A 12083-nucleotide genomic window follows, 5' to 3' on the forward strand; every position below is an offset into this window, starting at 1 on the left:
GTTAATTATATATGATTGAAGGAAATCGAACACGAGGATTTTCATGAGCAGCGGAAAGATCATTCCAAATTACAATCGTATATGAGCTTTACAATTACAATCGAAATAGAAACATATGGTTATGCATTCAATACAGAAATTACAGTATGTAATACATGAGATCAAGGACAAAAGCTACACACTTTTGTAGACTCATCAGCAAGCTCCTTGACAACAAACGCTCAATCACAGCAACCACGAATGCTTGTCTAACACGACCGCTATACAACACGAATACCATGCGCTCGAACTCAACAATCGCCTAGATTACGAACACACCGAACAACACGAATGGCCACCACAGAACCTCGACAGTGTCGAGTTGAGTATGACACCACCAAGAAGGCTACCTTGGTATTCTTTGTGTGAGAATCCAAAGGGTGGGCTCTATATGGACTTGGTTTGAGGGAAAAGAAGGAGGAAACAACAATCGTGTAAACAATTGAGTAATTGGGAGATGGCAGAACCTATTCTATAGGTCGATGCCCAATCTTTTAGAAAAAGCTAAGCGATCATCTAGCAAAAGCTATACGATCGTTTAGCTCATCACTTAGCCAAGTGTCTATCGCCTACTAACACTCCACGATTGTTTACCTTATCTAAGTTGTCGCTCAATAAATCCTATTTACTTGACAACTTCCGTGAGAATATTTTCGAAAGAGGAAATTTCAAATTCAACCAATTTTCAACATTCCTAAAATTAGGAAAACAATTTTTCTTTTATCTCACGGTTACCATGAAACCACCAATAACCTCCCACTCAATTGGTTATTAGAGAAAAACAGTTAATTATCTAATAATTAATATTATTATAAATATAAATGATAATCAACTTATCATACTATCTTTATAACCTATAGTTTTAATATTTCATCTCATGAAACATACAAACCGTAGCTCTTTTTCCATTCCATGGTACTTAATGTAAATTTCATTTATATTAATCCTCCACTTGATGTATCTCATACACCATACCGATCATATCATATATAATCGAATTACCTCTTGTCAATTTGAACATTTCAAATCAACACCAAGAACTGATCCTCAACTGTATCCATTGTGATATCAAGGGGAACTTATAGATCTGTAGCTCGAAGCTCCAACCGTATGTGAATAACTGACTAAACTCTTTAGGCATGGGATCCACCGTCTGTTAACTACCAGGTACTCCACTAAAGACCGATAATTGAACTTTTTTTACCACAGATATATTATGTGTCCATCTTAACCAATCAACAGTGCGGCAACTCTTCATAGATCACTCGTAAGTACATCTCGGCCAATAACCGTTATGCCCCTATAGTTACATCTAACTCCTTAAGTACCACTGATCCCTCTAATGAACATAAGTCATAGTCCTCTCTTCCAAAGAGAAGTTGTAGCCACTATGTTCAAGCCCTGGAATCAGCCTTAAGGGAGCAATCTCTCTACTTATCCCTGCTTTGAGAAAATAGTGAATTTCATCTCGTGGATTGAGTTCCCAACTCCCAAATCAGACAAGTTCCCAAAAAGGTAGGCATGTTGAGTTAGAAATCTAGCCACTCTCACCCATACTAATCAAAGGATTGCCCTCAAAGGCAGAAGTTCCCAAAACACTCAGGATTGTTATATACAGAGTCTAGTCATCTCGTTTAGGTGAGATGTAAATCTCTAGTATCAACAGCGTTATATACAGAGTCTAGTCATCTCATAGTTCGGTCTTATACAAACTCTTTGTATAGGACACCCCCGCTCGCATGTCTACATATGAATGGTCAGGATCTACCATCTGTAGTAGTTTACAACACTTGCAAACCTCTACAAAGCAGGCCGCATCTGTAGTGTCACTAGGATCAGGTATCCCACCTTAATCCTTATACTACAGACATATTTAGGTTATCACATAAAGAATGATCCACTTGTACATCACATATACATGTTTAAGTTTACATAAGACAAACACGAAGCTTTGTTTATTGGATATGAGTAAATGCCAGAATGAAATAACAGTTATTTTATTCATAAAACAATGTGTATAATTATAAACAACGAGACTACGGGAGAATTAGGACACCAATCCCAACAATCTCCCACTTGTCCTGATACCTTGGGAGACTAATGTACAATATAATAGAAAACATGTACAATATACAATAAACTAGGGCATACCCTAGTATCATCTCCCATTTGCCCTAGACAATATGTCGCATGTCCCGCAGACTCAGACTCTCTAGGTGACCCTCGAACACTTTAGCCGTGAGGGCCTTTGAAAAGGGATCAGCAACGTTGTGCTCCAACGTGATCTTCATGACTAGCATATCACTGTGATGCACAATCTCCCCAATCAAGTGATATTTCTGCTCTATGTGCTTACCCCGACGATTCCTTCGAATTTTCCACAGCCCCATCGTTATCACAATAAAGTGTGATAGGCAAATCCATATTTGGAATAACTTCCAAATCTAAAAGGAATTTCCTCAAGCAAACAACCTCCTTAACTGCTTCACAAGCTTCTACGTATTTGGATTCAATAGTAGAGTCCGCAATACATCCTTGCTTGATGCTTCGCCACACTATAACCCCTCCATTCAGAGTGAACAGTGACCCCGATGTCGATTTGTGAGGATCTCTATCAGTCAGAAACTTAGAACTCGTGTATCCTGTAAGGATCAAATCCTTATCTCCACACACGAACATGTAGTCTCTCGTTCTTCGAAGATACTTGAGGACCGTCTTGACCTCTATCTAGTGATCAAATCCGTAATTGGACTGATACTGACTGACAATCCCTACTGCATAGCAAATGTCGGGTTTGTTACACAACATTGCATACATTAAGCTCCCTACAGCTGAAGAATAGGGAATCCGTCTCATTTCCTCAACCTCTTAAGGTCTCTTAGGACATTGATCCTTAGACAAAACGATTCCATGCCTGAGGGATAATAAACCCCGCTTGGAATCCTGTATCATGTACCTAATCAACATTTGATCAATGTAAGATGCCTGAGACAGGGCTAACCATTTGTTCTTACGATCCCAAAAGACTTAGATCCCTAGTGAAAGATCTCTTACCGAAGAGTTCCATGAGCGCGTTCAGATCATTTCGATCTCACAGTGACTGAAATACAACAATATACATTCAACATACAGTTATGCAAACAAAACTAATTATCAGCATGTTATGAACAAGATAAATAACAAGGGACAGAGTGTCATATCAGTTGAAAACGTTCTTCAAAATTTAGCACTCAAAGTAGCGAAAAACCTCCACGCGATCTACCAACGCCCAGCGAAAGTGTCGACTGCAGCAGCATGAACAACCGCAAACACGAACGTCGTGGGGACGACACCACCAGAAAAGAGCCTCGGCTATTCTTGGAGTGAGAACAGAAAGCGTGGTCTTTGGTAATTTGGTATAGGAAGAAGGAAACACGAATCGTGTAGGCGATAAGTAAGTGGGAGGGAGAAAGATGCTATCGCATAGCAGACTGCTTATCGTTTAGGAGAAGCTACACGACCGTGTAAGTTTTACTGAACGATCTTTTAGGAAAAGGTATACGATCATTTAGCAAAATCATTTAGAGAAGCTATCCGATCGTGTAGGAAATAGCGTACAATCGTTTAGGTGCGAGGTGGGCGATCGTTTAGGCACGAGGCAACTAGCGTATAGGCTCTCGATTCTTTAAGCGATCATTTTCTTTTTCACCAGCGTGTGCTCTCTTTTTTTCTTCGAGAGATTGATCAAAATGAAAACTATTTTCATTTTAACTCATCGGTTACAATAACCGATGTTGCCCCACTAACCCTCATCCGAATGTGAATTTTGGATTAATAATCATATAAATAATAAATTAAAATATTAATAAATATAATCATATTATATTTTTAACCTGTAGTTTGATATCACATATCTACTATAGTATTTTCTCCTCTACTTGATATAAATCATATGTATATCTAATTTCCTCCAAAATAATGTATCTCATACATTTAGCCAATTATATCATATATAATTAACCAGTCCAATTATATCATATATAATCGAACTTTCTCTTGTCAATTTGAACATTTCAAATTAACCCAAACATTGGTTCTCGACTTTATCCAAGCTACCCAGGGGACCTAATGAACCTGTAGCTCGAAGCTCCAACGGTCCGTGAATAGCTAACTAAACTCTTTAGCCACGAGATCCACCATCCGTTAACTGTCAGGCATTCCACTAAAGACCAAATGATCAGGTCTTATACAAACTCTTTGTATAGAATGCCCCCACTCGCATGTCCCCAACACAAATGATCAAGATTAGACTATCTGTGACAAGTCACAACACTTGTGATCATTTCACAAAGTGGGCCGCATCCGTAGCGTTACCAAGATAAGGTTTCCCTCATATATTCATATACTACAGACTATTTTGGTTATCACTCAAGACATGATCACTTGTATATCACCACATACATGCTTGAGTCACATACAGATAATCAGGGATTTTATGTTTATTGGTTTGTGGTAAAGTAAATAAAACAAGTAACTGAGAAAAAATTCAAGATGTGAAGTAAATATCATATATTAACAACACAAGCGTTCGTACAAACTGTTTACAAACTACAGGACACGAGACTTTAGGGCATCAGCCCCAACACCTAGAACATACTATGCCTCACCCAAATCTTTCATTTGGAATTGGGCAGCTAGCCATTTCTTAATGTCAGTCAGATACCCTACATCATTCCCAATGAGTAGGATATCATCCACATACAGTACTAGGAAAGCTACTGAGCTGTTGATGATATTTTTGTAGACACAAGGCTTATCAACGTTTTGATCAAAGCCAAACGACTTGACTACAGTGTCAAATCTGATGTTCCATGAACGAGACGCTTTTTTCAACCCATAAATGGACCGATTAAGTTTGCAAACCTTTTGCTCTTGATCTGGAACGATGAACCCCTCTGATTGAGTCATATAGATGGTCTTCTCAAGATTACCATTAAGAAAGGCAGTCTTAACGTCCATTTGCCGTATTTCATAATCATAAAATGTGACTATGGACAAGAGAATTCTGATAGACTTGAGCATGACAACAGGTGAGAAAGTTTCCTCATAGTCAACTCCCTCGACCTGGGTATAACCCTTTGCCATGAGTTGAGCCTTAAAGATTTTCACCTTTCCATCTACACCTCTCTTTCGCTTATAGATCCACTTACACCCAATAGGTCTTACCCCACCATGCGGATCAACAAGCTCCTAAACGTTATTGAAGTACATAGACTCCATCTCCTGGTTCATGGCTTTAACCCATTCATCTTTGTCAACATCCTTCATTGCTTTCTTAAAAAAACAACGATCCTTGACCCCATCATTCGAAATGACGTTTTGGGCTTCAGTTAAACCCATGTAGCGATCTGGTGGGTTCATAACCCTCCCACTACGTCGAGGCAATCTCAACGCTTGAGCTAGTTGACTAGATGTTCCCACCTCAATAACTCTTGTTGATCTGTCGGCCTGTTCAACAACTCTTGTTGAACCCTCAGTAGTGTTAGTCTCACTGGAAATCTCACGTAAAACTAGCTTGCTTCGTGGCTTATGATCCCGGATATGGTCTTCTTCCAAGAAGATAGCATTTATAGAAATAAACACTTTGTTCTCACTCAAATCATAGAAGTATCCACCTCTCATTTCCTTGGGGTAGCCTACAAAGAGGAAAACCTTCGAACCCGGTTCCAACTTCTTTGGGTTAGATTCTATACCCATAATGATGAGAAAATTTATGCTTTCTATTGGTGCAAATCCAATCATCTCAATTTTCAATTTTAGATGAGAAAGAATTCCCCATTGGTAACAAATGCTTATCCATTAAACAGAGGAAATCCTATTTAACAGAAGGATTATGGCCTTATTCTTCCAAGAAGATTATGGCCTTATTCTTCCAAGAACAAACTAAGAGGGTCAGCTACCCAACTAATCTTCATAATTAAATACCGTTACTATATAGGTAGATCTCATTGTGAAAGACCGATTACTAGCTAATTCATGGGTAGACAAAGAGGGTGAACTGTACAAGTTAACAATAACATTGATGAAATAAAAGAATGAGCTCCCGTGTATAGAGAGGACCTCACCGTTTAAGAAGTAACCATAGAAACGAAGGAACCCACTATTTCTTTATCCATTTCTATTTTTTTTAATTAGTAGCCCCAAATTCTGAAATGGCGTAAACTACCTTTACAGCCTCTCCATAGCTCAAAAGGTGTTTCATAAACACTTTTCAATTGAACGTTGTTCAAGATATAACATGCAGTCTACACTGCAAAACTCCAAAAGGAGTTTGGAAGATGAGCATAACTCATCATAAACCGAACCATGTCCAACAAGGTTCTATTTCTCCTTTTTGATACACCATTCTGCTGAGGTGTACCTAGGGTCGAGAGTTGGGATGCAATCCCATGTTCTATCATATAGTTCTGGAATTGGAGGTCCATATACTCTTCACCACGATCAGATCGTAGTGTTTTTATCTTCTTACCTAACAAATTTTCAACTTCAGCCTTATACTCCTTGAACTTGTCAATGGCTTCAGACTTACGTTGCATTAGGTAGAAATACCAGAACCTTGAATAATCATCAATGAAAGAGATGAAATATTCATATCCACCTCATGCCCTAACATTCATCGGACCACATAGGTCTAAATGTATAAGCTCCAAGACTTCTTTGGCTCTGTAACCTTTTCTAGTAAAAGGTCGTTTGGTCATCTTGCCTTCGAGACATGATTCACATAAAGACAAGGAGTTTTCTTCTAAACTCTTTAAAAGTTCACTTATCACCAAATTCTCAATCTTATTGAGGTTGATGTGACCTAACATTAGATGCCAAAGATGGGTGTAAACCTTTGGTCTTTTAGCTATTATGGCCGTACTAAACATTTCAGTATTAAACAAGGCTTTTATGATTAACGGCCTTAGTACATATAAGTTATTTTCCATTGAACCATAACCAATCTTCATTCCATTCTTGAAAATAAACACTTTGTTCTCAAAAAAGGAGACGATATACCCTTGTTCAATGAGACAAGAAATCGAGATTAAGTTCCTCTTAATATGAGGAACTACGAAAACATTATCCAGTAACAGATAACATTTCCTGTCAACAAATAACTTCAGCCTGCCTATGGCAACAGCTAAAACAACCTCACCAGTACTGACTTTAAGAGTCACCTCTCTCTTTGGCAACGATTGCCATGAACTAAATCCTTGATAAGAGGAACTGACATGATTGGTAGCACTCGAATCAAGGATCCAGAAAAAATCATCATTCTCTACCAAACACGTCTCCAAGACCAATAAATCAGATTTACTATCTTTCGTCCTCTTTTGGAGAATAGTGGGATCAGTGTCAGAACAACTGACACTACTGGATTTGTCATCTATCCCTTTATGCTCGAAAAGTAAGAACTGACGTTCAAACATATCGTGCAACGAGTCCATGATTTCACGTGCAATGATCATGTGATCAACACTTTTGGCCAAAACATCAGGTATGTTAGCCAAAATGTGAAATCGGGCCAACGAATTAGCCTTCATCCACAACTCATATGCATTGCGAACACTTCGCAGTGCATCAAGGGTCGGGACTTGAGGACACTCCTCAACCATGAAAAATTCGAGGTCATTTGCCACGAAATAAGTTTCACACGATTCTTTCCACTATATGTAATCAGTCATATTAAAAGCATTAAACAGAAATACTAATGAGTTGCTGAAAAGGAAAAACAAATTGATCTACGTTAGGTTTTAAGCAAATACCCGTTCTAAAACAAACAACATCCAATAAGGGTTTAGCAAAACTAATATACCCCGTGTGACCTCTAGTTTCGCAATGATGCTTCAAAGGTTTAGGACAAAAGCGATTGAAGGGAGGTCAATTATCCTTCCTCTAAATTGAGAAGTTCTCAACCAGTCATTAATACCAAAACAACTCTTGCTCCTATAACGACTAGCCATCATTGATTTGGTCAAGAGATCATTAACTTATTTAACAATTTCCCATAAGTGTGACTCGTCATTTTAGGCCCTAGAGATCCATCCCAAGCAGCCAATTCGAAAGGAAAAATCCAATTGGGACAAAACCTAAAGCGACCCTATCCATTTCTGGAGTTCACCTTGATCTTGACCAACTACACAAAACCCATCCAAAAGGGGACACTATCAGGGTGCCACAACGAAGTACAGAATGATCTCACAGTGTGAACCAATGACAGAGACCATAGGACGTGTTGACACATACCCTTCACTCACTTACTATAAACACTCTCTCTGTTCACCTTGATATTGACTCATGCAAACACCAACCGAAGGGGGATGCTTCTAGGGCACCATGAGGCCAAGCATGAATCTGACGGTGTGAACATACAGGGAGAAACATGAGTGGAATCATAGACATATCAGATACATCTCCTCCTCCCACTGAGTATTTTATAACCTAGGGTTTAGCTTACTTAGAAAAACATGGCTAAGGATTTTAACTAAGTGACTTTTAGGCTTGCCCAAGAGTAACTTTTACCTTGGATAGTTAAATAACTTTTGATCATCATCCATTAAACTCTTTAACGAAGTCTTTGATCAATTGTCGCATGCTTGTAGAAAATCTATCTAATTCACCTTTCCAGGTAGGTTCCTAGGTACGGGTGTTCTGTTTCTATCAACTTAAGAACCCCAGCCTAGACAGAACCCGCCTTAGACAAAAGGTCCCTTATAGATAAGTTTAAAACAAATTTAATCTTTTATGTCAATCAATTTAATCCTATTAAACCGATTATAAAAGATTAATCTAGGTTACTAAACTCTTTAGAACTATGTGAACTTAGGTCTATCTCAATCTAATTTTAAAACCCTTTTAAAAAACTTGAGTTCACCCTAAGTCCGCATGCAACTCTTTCTTATCAATTTTAGTTCTAATTTCATTTATAACAATTATAAACAAAAACAACCAAAACCATATTGCAAAGCTAACACATGCAAGACATTCATAACTATTATAAACAACCTAATTGTCATGCTCAATACATTGTTCATTCATTGCTACTACTTTTATACAACACTTATACAAAATAGTAATGAAACAAGTACAACATGCTTCCATTCACCCTTAGACTATAATACTTATAATAAAAGGATGATGCATGATAATGCTCACTACATGCAAAATATAGCTCTTATATTTCATGATGCATGCGCATGCTTTCATGTAATTTCTTCATGCTCGATTATAACATTTATAATACATTATGCATGAATAATTGCATAACCTAAGGTGGGTTTTAAACTATATGTCAAACACTTTGCCATATAAGCACCATACATCACATGTATAATAAACAAAAGTTGATGAACCGGGTAAAATTGCCTTGAATCTACAAAATTAAAGCTAACTATTACAATAAACAAGGAGTCTTTTGTTCAAATAGGCGGACCGGGTCTTGAACCGTCCGGGCGAAGCAACGTGCCTCCAACCATCGTGTATTAAACTCCCTATGATCATCTACACGTTAAAACAAATGCTTCGCTCTATCGTTTACCAACGCTCCTAGAGCTAAACGATCATTTAGCAAATACTACACGATCGTGTACATTTTACTAAGCGATGAAGCCCAAGGTACGCAATTGCTTAGAATGTTCCATACAACGCCCGCCTTATGCGATCGTCTAAACGATTATGATATGGCAAAGCACCATCGCCTAAACGATCGCTTGGCGAACGTCTTGGTATCACATACCGTGCGATCGTGTAGGTAGTAACTAAGCGATGAGGCTTGCTAGCTACACGATCGTCTAGCGCGCACCTTTTACTAAACGATGAGCATCACATGCTCCCACTACGATCGTCTACCTCCAGTGCATAAGCGATCGGGCAACCAACACTACGTGATAGAGTAAACAATTTACTCCATCGTTTAGTAAATACTACATGATTGTATAGAAAAATCTACACAATCGTTTAGATAAATCCCAACGATCGTTTACCTTAAGCTACACAATACGACCAACTCTTGGTCTTCTTCCTCGTTGAGAACCGCATCTCCATGCTTCGAAACTTTAGCATGAATGACTCGACTAGCCCAAACTATTTGAATTACAGACTCGATTGCAAGTTAATTACACCCAAAACACAGGGGCCCTTACAAAATAACATTATGTAATTGAAGAAAGCTTTAAAGAAAGGCAATTAACCTAAAACCATTCATCAACTCCATCCACATATGAACTTAACAATTAAATACAAATGTAGAAACTCACCAAGACTGTAAGAGAAGTTCAAAACAGACTTGTAATTTGGAATGTCAGAAGAACCTGGCTCTGATACCATTTGAAGGAAATCGAACACGAGGATTTCCATGAGCAGTGGAAAGATCATTCCAAATTACAATCATATATGAACTTTACAATTACAATCGAAACAGAAACATACGGTTATACATTCAATACAAAAATTACAACATGTAATACATGAGATCAAAGACAAAAGCTACACACTTTTGTAGACTCATCAGCAAGCTCCTTGATCACGAACGCTCAATCATAGCAACCACTAACTATAGATGGCAGAACCTATTCTATAGGTCGATGCCCAATCGTTTAGAAAAAGCTAAGCGATCATCTAGCAAAAGCTATACGATCGTTTAGCTCATCGCTTAGCCAAGTGTCTATCGCCTACTAACACTCCACGATTGTTTACCTTATCTAAGTTGTCGCTCAATAAATCCTATTTACTTGACAACTTCCGTGAGAATATTTTCGAAAGAGGAAATCTCAAATTCAACCAATTTTCAACATTCCTAAAATTAGGAAAAGAATTTTCCTTTTATCTCACGGTTACCATGAAACCACCAATAACCTCCCACTCAATTGGTTATTAGAGAAAAAAGAGTTAATTATCCAATAATTAATATTATTATCAATATAAATTATAACCAACTTATCATACTATATTTATAACCTACAGTTTTAATATTTCATCTCATGAAACATACAAACATAGCTCTTTTTCTATTCCATGGTACTTAATGTAAATCTCATTTACATTAATCCTCCACTTGATGTATCTCATACACCATACTGATCGTATCGTATATAATCGAATTACCTCTTGTCAATTTGAACATTTCAAATCAACACCAAGAACTGATCCTCAACTGTATCTATTGAGCTACGAAGGGGACTGTTGGATCGATATGGCAACCCTAGAAAGGGGAGGGGGGTGAATAGGGTTTAATTAAATTTTTTTTCTAAATTAACCCAATTAAACTAATTAATACACTTTTTTATAAATAATAAGAAAAATTCAAATTATGCAACAAATAAGATGACAAAAAATGTAATAATTTAATTCTATCAAATTTTAACAAATAAATAAGAACAAACTAAAACATACAATAAATTTCTTAAATTAATTGCAAAAATAAAAAGGAAAGAGTTAGAGAAGAAGACACCATAATTTTTATAATGGTTCGGTCAAACTTGATCTACTTCACTCCCCAAGCGTCTCTTGGGAATTTGAATAAAATCTTTCTAACTCTTTCCATGGATTAGAGCCCAACCATTACACCACCGCTCCTTTTATGGGTTCAAGAGCAAACCCAATCCTTTCCACGGTTTAGGATCAAACCGTTACAAATGTTGGAATTTTTGAAGAACACAATACAACTCTCACTAGAGTGGATTTACAAGTTTAAGCACTCAACAAATTTATCCTCACAATACAATAACAGAATAAGATGAAAAGAAAAAAAAAATTGGGAACTTAGAGAGGGCAACAATAGAACTTTTGAGTTTTGGAAGATTATGAAATGTAAAATTTGTTGGTTTAAAATTTGGAGAGGAAGATGGTTTATATAAAGATGAAAAATTTTTAGAAACCACAAGTAATTTGGACCATTGGATTTTGGAAAAGAAAAATCAATGGTGGAGATTTTAAACTAAACTAGTCATTAGATACAAACAAAATATAATATTAAATTCCTCTTCTTTTGAAATTCATTTTCTTTTTAAAATTAATCCAAAAAA

Source organism: Benincasa hispida, chromosome 4 (genome assembly GCF_009727055.1).
Source record: "Benincasa hispida cultivar B227 chromosome 4, ASM972705v1, whole genome shotgun sequence".
Taxonomy (NCBI): Eukaryota; Viridiplantae; Streptophyta; class Magnoliopsida; order Cucurbitales; family Cucurbitaceae; genus Benincasa; species Benincasa hispida.